This window comes from Cheilinus undulatus, linkage group 9, assembly GCF_018320785.1.
Source record: "Cheilinus undulatus linkage group 9, ASM1832078v1, whole genome shotgun sequence".
Classification (NCBI taxonomy): domain Eukaryota; kingdom Metazoa; phylum Chordata; class Actinopteri; order Labriformes; family Labridae; genus Cheilinus; species Cheilinus undulatus.
The window spans coordinates 4,421,105-4,436,328 of NC_054873.1; the positions used below are offsets into that span (position 1 = coordinate 4,421,105).

General features: G+C 39.3%; 1 protein-coding gene across 2 annotated transcripts in view; it reads left to right on the forward strand.

Annotated features, from left to right (window-relative positions):
• Window positions 1-1,602: 1,602 nt before the first annotated feature.
• Window positions 1,603-15,224, forward strand: part of pot1 (protection of telomeres 1 homolog) — a 140,242-nt gene continuing 126,620 nt past the window's right edge. For both annotated transcript variants that reach the window (XM_041794630.1, XM_041794628.1), the window contains exons 1-2: window positions 1,603-1,662; window positions 2,767-2,863. The gene's annotated coding sequence lies outside the window, so the exon portion shown is untranslated. The remainder of the gene's footprint in view (window positions 1,663-2,766; window positions 2,864-15,224) is intronic.

Below are 15,224 nucleotides of genomic sequence, written 5' to 3' on the forward strand. Positions count from 1 at the left end.
CACTTTTTTTTGCCACTTTTGGACCGTTTTTGCCTCTTGTTACTCATTTGTTTGTCATTTCTCACCCATTTTTGCTGCTTTCTGACCCTTTGTCCACTTTTCTCCATTTTTGGCCATTTTTGCTACTTGCTTTTGCCATTTTTACCCCATTGTTGGCCCTTTTCACAATTTTTTGCCCATTTAAGCTACCTTTTGCTATGAAATACCACTAGTTTCCTATTTTTTGCTATTTTTGCCACTCTTTACTGCTTTTTGCTCAATTTAGTCAATTTCCACTCATTTTTTGCCACATTTTTGCCACTTTTGGACCATTTTTTGCCACCTATAACTCATTTTTTGTCACTTCTCGCCCATTTTTGCTGCTTTCTGACCCTTTGTCCACTTTTCTCCCTATTTTGCCCCTTTTTACACATTTTTGCTGCTTTTTGACCATTTTTGCCACCTTTATTTTTAATGCTACTTCAACCATTTTTGCCACTTTTCACCACTTAGATTGTGGCTCTTGCAAAGGTATTTTTAACTATTTGGCTCTTCGGTTGAGCAGGGTTGAGTAACATTGATCTATGCAGTCTGAACCTCAATTACCTCTTTAAGCCTGAAGGAACTGATAAAGAAGCTGAGGTAGATCACGCCCAGATTTACCCCGATGTGTGTCACCTCAGAGCAGATGATCTGTCCTGAAAAGGACCTAGACTCTCTCAGGCTGGGTTTGCAATGCCAGCAGCATCTGCACCACAGCAGCTCACCTTATTTTGACTCCTGACAGGACTGATTTCTGCAAAAAAAGAAAAAAAACACACACACCAATCATAGAGGCTAGAAGTGTCACTCTCAGAGACTGGAGTCAGATTGGACTCTGGCAGGTTCCCCTCATCACATCAGTTTCACACCTCATCTCCTCGACAGACTCCAGCTGCTGTCAGAAAGCTATACTGCACATGGAGTGGAGAGAACCTGTGGAGAGTCCACTCAAAGGGCAAGGAAGGCTTTGTTACAGTACTGAGGTAATGTTTTGTGAGGAACCAGGAAGGTATCAGCTTAAAGGGATATTTCAGTGTTTTTGAAGTTGGGCTGTATACCTAGCAGTAGTAATTACATTAGTCTCAAGTGTTTTTAGTGAGCATTGCTCCTTTAAGAATGGCTCGCTGGTTATACCGGCCAGGAAGCAAGGCTACTGTAAGAGATGGGTAAAGTTTCTTCATGGAATTTGGTGAGTTTTTGGTAAAAAAAAAAAAAATGGCCCACTAAACAATGTTGGTACACACCATTGGAAAAAATGTGAAGTACTGTATTTTTTACCCTGTGCTTTTGTCGCTATTTTGCAATGCAAAAAGTAATATTAATAGTTGGTGGTGTTGGGTTTGATATGTCCTCACTTTAATGTCCTGTGAAATGAGTCTGACAGCAGAAGGGAAGAAGCTGGTGTGGAGATACTCTATGGCCGGTGGTGTCTCAGGTTGTACCCCAAATCCTTCCACCTGAGCAGAGCATGAGCTGGATGGTGTTTGTACCGGGGATGCTCTATGCTTTCTTCCTGCAGCACTGTGTGTAAATATCGTCCATGGAGGGGAGGCTGGTGCTGATAATCCTCTCTTGATGACCCGTTGGAGAGATTTCCCTTCAGCCAGAGTGGTGTTTCCAAATAGCACCGTGATTCCACTGGTGAGGATACTTTCACAACTTTTCTGTTAGCCCTGGGTTAGGACTAAGTCCTTCTTCAGCAGCTTAAAGAAGTTTGGGTGCTTCTGTTTTTTCTGAGATTAAAGTCATATTAAAGCAATAAAAAGTCATAATTATGAGACAGAAAGTCATAATAATGAGATCAGGGGTGTAGCACAGGGGGGAAAAAGGGTAAATATTACCTGGGCCCACAGTAGGAAGGGGCCCTTGAGAAGCCCACAGTGAAAATTGTGATTTTATTTACTATTCATAGCATTAAGTGTTATTATTGTATCAAAAGTGATTAAATGAGTGGGCTTACAGCAGTAAAAGAATCATTAAAAGTGGCCAAAAATGCAAATAAGGGCAATGAAAATGTACAGACAAATTTAAATGTTGACAATTAAAGCCAACTGTAAAAGTGTGGGGAACAAACTGATTAATGTGACTTGCAATGGATAGTTTCTGAGGTCAAAGTTTCCCTTTATTTAAGGTTTTCTGGGGGAATAATATTTCAAATTAAGACATAAAAGAGCCACAAATCATCACAACAGAGCCACATGGGGCTCAAGAGCCACACGTTGAGTATCACTGAAATAGAGTAAAATACAATACTTGGGGGCTTTCCTTAAAAATGTCCAAATGGTGTGGTCTAGCACTGCAAAATAATGCCAGTAAATTTTGTAAAAATAATGCTCATAAGTAGGGAAATTATAATTAAAAAACACATTAAATTCAGTGATATCTGTAAAAATGATGCAACATTTGTTGCTTGGCAGGCCGGCTAAGGGGGGCTCTGTGTAATATTCTTTCTAGAGGCCCTAAATCCCTAGCTACGCCCCTGAATGAGATCAACAAAACTACTGAAAGTTATGAAGTCATGATTATGAGAGAAGTCAAAATTTTAACTGTTTATACTATTATTTTAACCTTTTATCTCATAATTATGACTTTTTATCTTATAACTTCAAATTAAATTTTTACATTATTTCATTTTTTAAAATAACCTAACCTTGTACTCTTTCTTTTTGTAAGCGGCATCTTTTTATTCCCCCAGGCTGTGATTAAATACATTTATTGTTTGTTTGACTGGTTGCCTTCACGTAGATGGGGCTGCCCTGGACGTCCCCACACGCATGCGCGTTACAGCAGCCCGTCAATTCGAAACCCAACGAGGGAAAACAAACGTGCTGCACCGACAACTGTAAGTTCATCCTCTTTTATTTAAAACATGAAATAATGTGTATCTGTTTACATTATACATGCTCGAGATTGTTTTGACTTCCAATGTTCTTTATCTAGTTACAACTTTATAACTTGCGCCACTAAAACAATATTTGTCAGGGAGAGAATGTGTGTCCAGACCCCATTTAAAATCCACATATTCAGGATTACTTTACTTCTTACCTCAATTTAACACCACTTAGATGATGTGTTAATCGTGTTACAAATCAGTACATTCCCCATTATAATTCGGCATTCTCATAAGATGCAGTAATGTCTGCCTTATTACAAAAATCATGCTTTTACACTGCTTTGTACTGCGACGACTGACTCGAAGTATTTTCAAATAACGAGCACAACTGTACACTTTATGAATGCCGAATTTATCAGTATGGTCGACTAGTTCGAAAACATGCGTGTTTTATTTTTATTCCCATTGCAAATAAACAGAAATGAAGCTCTAACCCTAACCCTAAAATGTGAGGGTTTGGGTATGGAGGTTTACGTTATTTAACGTTAGCATAACGTTCGCGTCAAACGGACGTTAGTGCTTGTTATGCTTTTTTCCAGGCAGTTTGTTTTGTGTTTATACTTCTGCGGTGTAAATAAGTTGTTTGTTTACTTGTCATTAGGGCTGCACCAGTTTTATATACATGCTAAACAGGAGGCTAAGCTGTTGTCCTGTCTGGAAGTCTTTACTAAAGTTTGCCAGCAGGCTAACTAGCAAGCTAACCGTTAGGTGCACTGTCGCCGAATCAAAGATGGCGACATTTCTGGTGGGGAAAATGTATCGATGTGGCTTTAGGTTCACTGATATAGTTGGATTTTATTAACTTTATTGAGACTGGTGAACCAGTGGAGCTGCTCTCTCTTCTTCTTCCTCTGTTGGGCTTTTCCCCAGTAGTTTCATTACCGCCAACTACTGGACTAAACCAGTGCCGCTTTGCAAACCATTTACACTGTTCACCCAGTGATCTATGTCTTATTTAGTCCCTGTGCTGTTTACTAAAGGGGTTTTCAGTGGAAGTACTCTGGCTTATTATCACTTATAGTTTATAATTCTGTCTCAGTATATTTACTCATATTCTGGCTGTTAGGGGTGGGTAAAAATATCGATTAATCAATGCATCACAATATTTCCCCCCTCAATTCAATATCGATTCAGCAAATCCTCTGAATTGATTCACCTCCTGGCCAGTGGGGATCACTGTGCGTGAGATTCGCGTTGTATGGACGGAGGCAGCACTCGACCAAACAACAACCAACCATAACCATGTTATGTGAGGTTTATCACAATTTCCAAGAGGAAAGAAATATTAAAGTTTACATGCACTTCAGTGTTTATACAGAACTGGCATGTTTATTTTTTTTTGTACTCCTTATGTACAAATAAGTTATTTTTGTGAAAATTTTTATTTTCAAATGTTTTATTGCTAAAAAATGTGAGGTGACTTACCACATATGTTCACATGGGCATGAAAATAATTACTAAAAATTTTCAACAGGTCATTTGTGTATTTCTACTAATTACTGAATCAACATCAAAGCATTTAAATCAATATCGAATTGAATCCCAAACTAAAGAATTGAAATTTAATTGAATCGGGAGGTTCTTAGCAATACCCAGCCCTACTGGCTGTGTTCCTGAACTCACTGAGTGCCAGCCCTTTTATAAAATGGAAAGTGGCTTGTGCCAGCGTTTTTAGCCATTTTGAGTCATCTTTCAAGATCCACAGAATATTTTGTATTATGATTCTGAAAACACCAAATAGCTCCAATGTAAGAAGAAAGTCTCTATTTCATCATGGAAAAAACGTTTGTTTGTAGCTTGTTCTGTTCTTGATTTATCTGATGTTGAATAGAGGCTAGTTTCACCAAAAAGACCACTTTTTTTCTAGAAAGCTGAGAAAAACGCATTTTTGTGAAAGAGTCTGTCAAGCAAAACAGTGGTTGAATGTTCTAATTTTGCCTTCAATGACATAAAAGACATCTGAAAGTTGTATTACAAATGTTATTTTATTGTAAAATAAATAACAATGCTTCCAGTCACTGCTATGCCATTCACACTCTGGAACTGTACAGCCTCCACGGGACCTCCCAATACGCCCACGTCCTCTCCTGCTTGTTGCTGTATGCATCCAGCTGGCGAGAGGCTGCCTTATTTCTCTGACACACAGGAGGATAACCTTGCGCATTCTTTAGCCTCTTTGCCGGCCGAGGCAGATCAATAAAAGCGCCGATCCCTGGATTCGCTGTCGTTAAGTTCAGTGTCGGTTTCAGTGAGTAAGCGATTTCTCAGGCAAAAGTTTAAAGTTCTTCCAGCATCTAAGTTAGAACTTTTAGCTTAGATTACCTCCGTAACGATCGCTCTGCTCTTTGACCCCAGGGTCTCCATCTCTGACGTTTGATCTACCATCACTTAGTGTTCCGACTACGTATCCCAGAAGCCCCAAAATTACTCACAGGGAACGTGAGAGCGCCCCCTTTGTGCCAGCCGCCGAAAAAACACTTTGACGTATATATACGTCTATGGCACTCAAGCGTTGGTTTTTAAATGACGTATATATACGTCAATAGCACTCAATGAGTTAATTATAATGTTCTCATGGTTCTCAACCTGGGTGTTGCAAGACACTAAGAGGGGGTCACCAGTTGCCTTCCAAGAATAATATTTTCAAATGATTTCAAATTGTATGTTTTACCCATTTGTTAGAAAATAAAAGCTTAAAATGATTAACTTAGCTAAGCAGATGGATATGCCCATTTCTGTGTTTCTCACTGGTGAATCCATCTTGCAGAGCTCCCATCTGAACAGTTTGGGCCCGGTTAAAAGTGACAGGACCAATCAGTGTGAGGGGCAGTGCTTTCGGGCGGCAGAGTAGTTTTATCAGGACTTGATGACATTTCTTCATTTAAAGAAGAACAAAGAACAGCAGTGAGTTGTTTTCTTTTCAAAAACAACAAAAGTTGTGTACTGACATATCTACAGTTCAATCAATCAATCAATCAAACTTTATTTATAAAGCGCTTTTCATACATGACATGTAACTCAAAGTGCTGTACATGGACAAATTAAAAACATTCCCTCAAACCCACCCACCTCCACCTTTTGCGTAATATAGACAATTAGAGTCATTCCCTCACACCCACACACCCGCAACCACCCTACAGACAACAGTTACATGTGCACCCACTCACACCCACTCACACACACTGTTTCACAAACACACACACACACACACACACACACACACACACACAAATAGTGGACATTAAGCTGAGTACAAGAGGCTGAGTACAGATGAACCAGTTGAGAAAGCGCCATCAGAGGGGCCGTCTGCACCAGGAGCAGCGAGTCACCCACAGCTACAGGACACCGACGCAGGACCCAGAGGAGGGATGAGGCAGAGACACCAAATCTCCACCAGGAACCCACGAGACAGACCCCTGCAGCCATAGCCGACCACCGCTCCCGGTGCAGAGGGCTCCCCCAGAGGAAACACTGGAGATCCTAAAAATGATAAAAGGATAAAAATAAGTAAAACCTCAGTACAAATAAAACCTAAGAACTAAAATATAAAATAGCATAACTAAAAAATTAAGGTAGGAAAAGAATAAAATTCATAAATAAATACAGATTGAAGGCCTAAAATAAATAAATATCATAATGAAAAATAGATAAATATTAATCAAAAGCTAAGCTAAAAAGGTGTGTCTTGAGCCTGCTCTTAAAAACATGAACGTTCTCTGCGGCCCTGAGGTTGCCATGGTTTGCCTTATGCAGTTCTCTATGGAGTTTACACCTCAATAGCGGCACACCTTGGTTTGGGGCTAGACGACACATATTTTGTTGCTCTGATTGGCCTGTAAAGATGTGTGAGACAGAACGTTCATCCAATCACAGTCTTGAGTTTTTTTTCCCGGAGCTCTCTCCTAAACACCGTCTATGGAAGGTTTGGTTTCACACATCCATCTGGCACGTCAGGTTATAAAATTAGCTGATTGTAACACAAAAACATGGTAATTTTGTGATATTCACATTCTAATCAAAGTAATTTTAAAGTGATTAAGAGAAAAGTCGTGCACATGACTTTTCTTGAATGTGCACGACTGTGTTTATGAGCCCCTGTAGATGTTTCAAGGGTCTGAAAACAGCAGCCAGAGTTGGGCCTATCACCAGGGGTGAAAAGGCCCAACTCTGGCTGCCCCACCAACAACTGCACCATCAAATACAGGTGGTACAGGGCGCCACACACTCAAGGACCCCCACTGTGAGCCCTGACTATAAAACAACTACCAGACTGTCTACTTCCCCAATCCTCTCTAGGCTTAGCCTCTCCTTGCACATGAGATACTTTGAGTTTATTTTAATTAAGAGGGTTTGTGTATCGATATTAGGGCCGAACGATTTGCAAAAATAATCTAGGCTAATTGCGATTTTTTTCCCCAATATTGCAATTTAATATGCGATTATTCTTAGGTCAATCATGTATTTTTTGACAAATTCAAGCAATAAATAATTTCATAAATAAGAACAGTGCACTGAAAACAATGAAATTATTTCAGAAGCAATTAATCCATTGTAGCATGAATCTGAATATGGGGATGCAACAAGCTTTAAGCTATAAAGGAGGAGTCTGGGGTGGGGGAGGTAAGACTTTCATGAAGTAATGCTAGCCTTCATCAATTTTATTTAGAATGAGTTTACTATTTTTGCTCATATTGCAAATGTATGTCATTTGCTTTATTTAACCCTTTACCTACTGAGTTTAAAATGGTGATTTGAACATATTTTGTTATCAGGCTGTAAGTCTGAAAGTTTTGGTCCCTTTTTTCCCAGGAGTACTTGAACTTGACTTTCCAACATCTGGTTTATGATTATTGCACATTATATGGAATTGTCAGCAGTTTAAAAGAAGAACAATACAAAACTGGTGTTTTGCAATGAATGCCCACATCATATAGTTGTGAGTACCATAATGAGCCTTATATGTGCACATGCCCACAATTCTCAGCTTTCTAACACCGTTGGATTTGTCTGATCGGACAAACTTTGACGAAGTTACGGTAATTATACTACGGACATATTAAACATAGAGTCAGCGCTATGTCAGTAGGTAAAGGGTCAAGGACATTAGCAATTTTAGGTCACTCATTTTGATGAAGAAAAACATACAAAAAGGCGAAAAGGAGGATTTTTGTAAACCATCATAAAGAATGACATTTAAATGTTTGCATAATGTGGATAAAATCTCTGCAAAAATTGATTTATTAAACCGATATTTTGACACATTTCAAGTTAAAGAAATATTGCAACTTCTGCGATTTGTAAATTGCAGCAGCAGGCGATTAATTGCCCAGCTCTAATCTATTTCAGTATTTGCTAAGATGAGTTTGAAATAATGCCATATCTGATCAATATCAGCAAAAATCCAATGTTGTGTAATCCCTAATTGCAAACTAACTTACTAATGACGTAGTCTTCATCTTGATGATGTCCACTCTACTGGGTAGTACATGTACGGCCGTGTGCATTTTGTGACTGTTGTTTATTGGGTTAGGGTTAGATCTGACCCAGAACTCCTAAAACTAAACAGTAGTTTCACTGACAGCACTCTCCATGAGCATATTATAATATCTTTCCTTTATTGATGTTCAAAAGTTGCATGCAGGAACTTGGGACAATGGTCATCACATGCCACTTCCAAGTATTTATTTTGATGGCCGGTTTAAAAAATGGTCTTTCTAATGACTAGCAGCTGTCTGTTTCTCCACTAAAATGGTCCATTTTTACATATTATCTTTTGGTAAGAACTGGCACCTGTCAGTAGTACTGCCATAACACGTCAGTCATTTTCCCTGCTGTCTGCCAGTCAGGAAGTGGTGATACACCACATCTCAGTGTGACATACTGTACCATAGTATGGTATGTAAAACAAGCTTGACAGAACATCACCAAGAAAAAGCAGCAGCCTGTACACAGGTTTATTTTTAGAGCACTGTTCAGAAAGAGAAGAATTACAAGTTCTTTACAGAGTCAGAATATTTCTGACATTTAAGGTCTTAAGACATTGAAATTAATGAACTTGATACATTTACAATGCCACACCTGAAACAGAGGCTTATAGCACCAGATATTAGGTAATTTCTTGCTTTAGTCTTTAAAATATAAGCAAGATCCTACACACTAATTTGCAGAAAAACGCAGCTTTGCTTTTGTACCTTCTAAGACTACTTATCGCTGAAATAATGCAGATTGTAATGTGAAAAACTTGGATATTTAACAGTATAAAGTACTTTAATAGGATATCAGTTCTTTTCCATAAAAGTTGCACATTTTCCTCCAATCTTTTAAGTTTACAATAGTTACCTTGGGGTGTTCTAAATGTGGAGGTGTTTCCAGTTTAATGTGGGACTGATTATGACTGTAGCTGTTTGCGTGTTGGCCCAGCATAATACCAGCATTCTTCCTACAGAAACACTCAAAGTCCAGTATGGATCCACTCTTCAGGGAAAATCCTCTCCACATCTATTCTGGGAGTTTTCTTTCGTTTCTTTTTTTTTTTTTTTTTGGTCCTGCCTCTGTTGAGCCTCAGTTTCTCTCATCCCACAAAAGAGAGAAAGATTATGCAAATTTGGAGTAAATAAGGTTTGTGTCTTGGCAAACTCTGTGGCGTCGGCTGAACGAACAGAGAGGACACTCTGGGATTTTGACACAGAGGCTGTTTGTATGGGGAGGGAAAGTAAACCCGAGAGGCAGCGCCTCAACACGCCGTCACTCTCTCTTTCTCTGACATATTTGTGTTTTCACTTTGCTGTGATTGGCCGAAGTTTGGCAGGATTAATTAATTCACATTTTCTGCTGTCTCACTTGATTTCTCACACAGAGGAATAGTAAAACAAACATGGCAGCTAGCACTGAGAAAGGACACAAGTTTTCTATCCTCCTCTTTTCAGACTAAGTGGCTGACCTACATTTTGAAGTGCTGCTTTACTTGCTTGAACAGAGAAAAACATTTGATTGCAATCAGACTGAAGAATCCCTCTTTTTTATTCCATGTTTGCTTATGCGATCATCTTTACGGTTCTCAATAGAATTTAAAAGCCACTATCACTTTTTGTGCAAATGCACCATTTCATTGCATTGCACCCAGGCCTGGGTAATATAGCCTTTATTTCATATTTCTTTTTTTTCTGCCATTCACAGTAACAGTATTATATTGCAAAATTTCAAATTAGATAACACATTCAAATGCTTACAAACCCCCTCCTCTCCCTAAAACAAACCTGTGATGGCGGACTGAACTCGTATCTGAGTTTTAGATCACTAACCTTGCAAAGCAGATGGATATGCCCGTTTCTGTGTTTCTCACTGGTGAATTCATCTTGCAAAGCACCCTTCTGAACCGTTTGAGCCCAGTTAGAAAGTGGCAGGACCAATCAGCATTGAGGGCCAGTACTTTCAGGCACATTAGAGTCATGACATAAGCAATCAGCAACAAGAGGCCGGTATAATTACGGCGGAAGACTTTAACGTGGATGCTGCTAAAGCGCCTGAACAAAGAACAGCAGTGAGTTGTTTTGACGTGTCTACAGTCGCCATGGTTCGCATTATGCAGTTTTCTCTGGAGTTAACTTGTCTGTAGGGGCTAGGGGTGGGAGAAAAAATGAATGCAGCATAGTATTATGATATTTTGACTGGTGATACCTCGTGTTGTCTTGTCCACCAAGTATTGATTTTTTCAAAATAATGACTAATATGAACTAAAGTCTATGATAATGGAAAAATAAAATCAATTGATTGGAAAATTGTTTGTCCAGTGAGGTCGTTAGAGGTGACCGTCATAGAGCAGGAGAAAGTTAGTACAACAAACATGGCAGCACCAGGGAAGGATATTAGGAATGCAAGCAGGACACAAAAAAGATGGACATGACGTTTGCAAGAAGCACTAAATGAAAATAAAATACTTCAGGAATATGACAAGCATGAAAGCAAGACTGATGCTAAATCAGCTAAACAGTTGAAAAAATGTTATAGATCGCAATATATGGTATCGCAGTACTCACTGCAAAATGTTTAAAATCTCAATAATATCGAATCGTGACCCAAGTATCGTGATAATATCGTATAGTGGGGCCACTAGTTATTCCAACCCCTGGTAGGGGCGTACCTCGGGTTGGGGCCACGACATAAAAAAAAATTGCATATAAGGGCAGTGGAAATACACATAGCAAAAAAACAGCCTAAAGGTTGACAATTAAGTTTGACCATTAAAAACTACTGTAAAGTATCTATCCCAGTCATGCCACGCACCGAAGTGTGTGAGCTAGACACACAAGCTAGAGGAGACTTTAAGCTTTAAGGATGAACATAGGGCTTTATCATCTCTGCATTTCTCACTCAACTTAATGCTGTAGAATAGCATGCTGTCCTCATATATGCACGCACTTCCACTGTTTCTGTCTGTCAAGCGTGCGCAGGCTGGTTAGCGTACGTTTATTTATCAGTAATGTCCTTTAACTAAAATGATTAAACCCCAGTGTGTCATCACTAAGACTACGCATCAACCAGACATATCACTGAAGAGGAAATATGGACCAGTACTGATAATTATCTGATTTAAAACATGATCAAAACTCGCTGCATTCACAAACCCCTCTAATAAGTCAGAGAGAAAGAGAAAGGAGGTCAGGTAAACGATGTGAAGCAACAGCTGAACTGACCAGTCACTGATTGTATTTATGAGATATTTCATGTTTCCTCCAGGCAGAAGCTGCAGCTGCAGTAAACTTCTCAGTTCCATTTAATTTATTTATCAAAAATATAAGCAAAGAGGAATAAACAGAATGTTGATCCTTGTAGATGTGAACTAAACCCAGAAATCCCATTACATATTTCCTAAACTACTATCTATTATAATAGATAGTTAATAAATAATATGATAATGACCTTAAACACACTCCCAGCATAGGGCAAATGAAATAAAAGGTGTGACAGACATTTTTTCTGGTGGAAATGAGTTTCATTTAAAGATGGTCATACAGGTCACATGACTTCTTTAGGTAGGTTATGAGTCAGACAGTGTTTTATTATGGACATAAAATTAAACACCCATTACAGAAAGACTAATAAAGCTTTTTGATGTTAATAACAGCTTTTTTAGGCACAAACTGGTATAAAAACCGCAAACTTATAAAGAGTAAAACATTTTTTAGAGATTTAACCTGTCAGTTCCACTCTCAAAGTGTACTACATTGATGTAATTACCTTTAACTCATTGAGTGCTATTGACGTATATATACGTCATTTGAAAACCAACGCTTGACTGCCATAGACGTATATATACGTCAAAGTGTTTTTTCGGCGGCTGGCACAAAGGGGGCGCTCTCACGCTCCCTGTGAGTAATTTTGGGGCTTCTGGGATACTTAGTCAGAACACTAAGTGACGGTAGATCAAACGTCAGAGGTGGAGACCCTGGGGTCAAAGAGCAGAGCGATCGTTACGGAGGTAATCTAAGCTAAAAGTTCTAACTTAGATGCTGGAAGAACTTTAAACTTTTGCCTGAGAAATCGCTTACTCACTGACACCGACACTGAACTTAACGACAGCGAATCCAGGGATCGGCGCTTTTATTGATCTGCCTCGGCCGGCAAAGAGGCTAAAGAATGCGCAAGGTTATCCTCCTGTGTGTCAGAGAAATAAGGCAGCCTCTCGCCAGCTGGATGCATACAGCAACAAGCAGGAGAGGACAGCCAGATGCCTCTCAAAAATGCTGGCACAAGGCACTTCCCATTTTATAAAAGGGCTGGTACTCAATGAGTTGAAAAGTACAAATTTTTCCCCCAGGGGAGCATGACCCTGGACCCCCTAGAAAGGTTGGAATAGGCATAATCAGAATGGTACCACCTCTGCCTGAATTTGAGCCAGGAAAATCCCGGATATGAGCATGAACCGATGTCATTTGCAGATGTTTATCTGTTGTGTTAAATCAGTTTAATTTTCATTTAGAACACCAAACTCCTGATTTAGTGTAGATATACTGTACAGGTAATGGGACCTGTAGAACAAACTGATCTGCTTTCACAGTCAAACATGAGGAAAAATGTTGGCATTGTAGCAGGGTTGCACTAAAAGAAGTAAGGAAAAAACATCAGCATCTGTATCCACCATTGGCTAAAGTGTTATTCTAAACTTTGGTACCGGCATCAGCCCTGATTTTTACTGTCGGTACATCTCTAGTTAGGGCTTTAAACGTGATCCTGCTTTCTGATGACTTGAAACCAGATAAAATGAACTAAACAAAGCAGGTTTTGCGTGGACACTATGTAGGCATCAGAGCTTTTGAACGCTCTGCCTGTGCAGAGAAAGGCCTCTTTCATTTTAGTCTTTATAAGTTCCTCTGTTTGCCCTGGAGCTGCCTCAGCTCATTTAACAGAGTCACTGACATTTGTGTTTAGAGTAACTGAACCCCAGAGTTTCAGCTGAGAATTTCAAAAATACCCTCAGAATGTCACGGACAGGGCTGAGAGGAAGGAGGGACAAGACGCATGCATTCACTTCTTCATACAACCCTCTCTCAGTCAGGCTATACTGCCTTAGCTGATTTGATTATTAGCTGTAATATCACAACCACCTGAAGCAGATTTATAACAGCCTACTTCAGTTTGGATATTCTCCTGTAGGATACACAAATTCATATGTTATCAACTTTGTTAAAAGAAAAAATATAGTTTTTTTTTTTTTTTTTTTTTTTTTTGAGAACTGCGCTAACAATCCTAATATCATACCAACCCCCACTGATTGATGGAGCTCACTCTTACCTGTGAGTTTTTGGTGATTGTACTGAAGATTGTAATGCTTATAAAAGAATGTGGTCACAGTTATGCTCTGGTGATGAAAGTTGTGCAGCTCCTAAATACCTCAAATGAATTATTCGACTAAAATGCTAAAAATAATGAAAATTAACTCTCCCTAAAAACTCTGCCCTACATCTTGAACCAGCACTGGTGACTCTAAATCTTTATTTGCAGCTATGTGTGCCCTACTCAACAGATTACACCTCTACAAATTTTACCTTCAATATCCAAATTAATCCTAGTTGTTGTGGATTTGACTCTTAATCTCAGCTTCAGCAACTCGGAGGTTTTCTGTGTAATGACTGTGCAGGTTTTCCTGTGTAAAATGAGCCCTAACCCTGTAATCCTTTCTGCCTTTATCTTTTATTTTAAATGCACAGCATTGATTCAGGTTCAATTAAGGATTAATTTGAAGTGTTTACAGTTGCTCTTGATATCTGCCATCCTTTCTTATGTTCTCACAATGATGGCCTGTCATTTCAGCGCCCTTAATCCCAAGGCATTATTTCCTCGATACCTGCCATTGAAGTATTTCTGACTAGAATCCTTGGTGCATTCAAACGGTGCTATTAAACTGTCAGCTTGTCTGATGCAGTAATTACAGACCTGCTGATCCTGTCTGCTTATCTGACAGCTTTGGCCCTGTGTGTGGTTTTCAGCCCAAAAGTGAGATTTCATGCTAGTAAACATTTTTACACTGAGGTGATACTTACATGTAGGCTCATTAGCATCTCTAACTGTCTTCTGTGGAGCTCTCCTTCACATCAGACAGTAAAACCATCAGCTGATTAAAAGGATTAAATCAGACAGAATAAAACTCTGCAGCTAATGAAAACATTTCAGCTTTGATTTTCCTGCTTTGATACATACAAGCGTAGAACATTTAATTTTTATTCTCAATGGCTTTAGTTCTCCTTAAGATGATACACGTCCATCCCTAGCGTTTTATTTTTTTCCCAGAAATCAGTATAATTGGCTGTTAATGATGATTTGATTTCTATAATCCCCAAAATTTTAAATGACAAATATTGGGCTCTGAAGTTACAGCAGCAGTTTACAGCTGCACCAAACTCATTTCCTCTCTCCTTCTAAAGTCTCCTGTTTGGCCTGTGAATGTTTAAACACCGTTCTTAGGCCGGCCACACACTACAGGATTTTAAACCCGATGTGGGCCAAGATTTGCCTCGCCAGACGATCGTAGGGTAGGCGAGAGGAGGCTGTTTGCAAACGACTGTTTCCCTGAATAATCCTTGTGTGTGGTGTCAGCACGAATCATAAATACCAAACAAGTTTGATATTTATGATTCTAGATTGTAGTGCCTCTGATGAAGTACCCACAACAACCAATCAGACAGCCTCCGCCATTAGCCCTATCTCCCAATAGTTAAGAATCCTTAACTAGCATACGCTACTCAGACATTGTGCCCAGGTCCAAGATAGACGAGATTTATCAGCAACGGTCCACGTGCTCAAGAATAGGGCA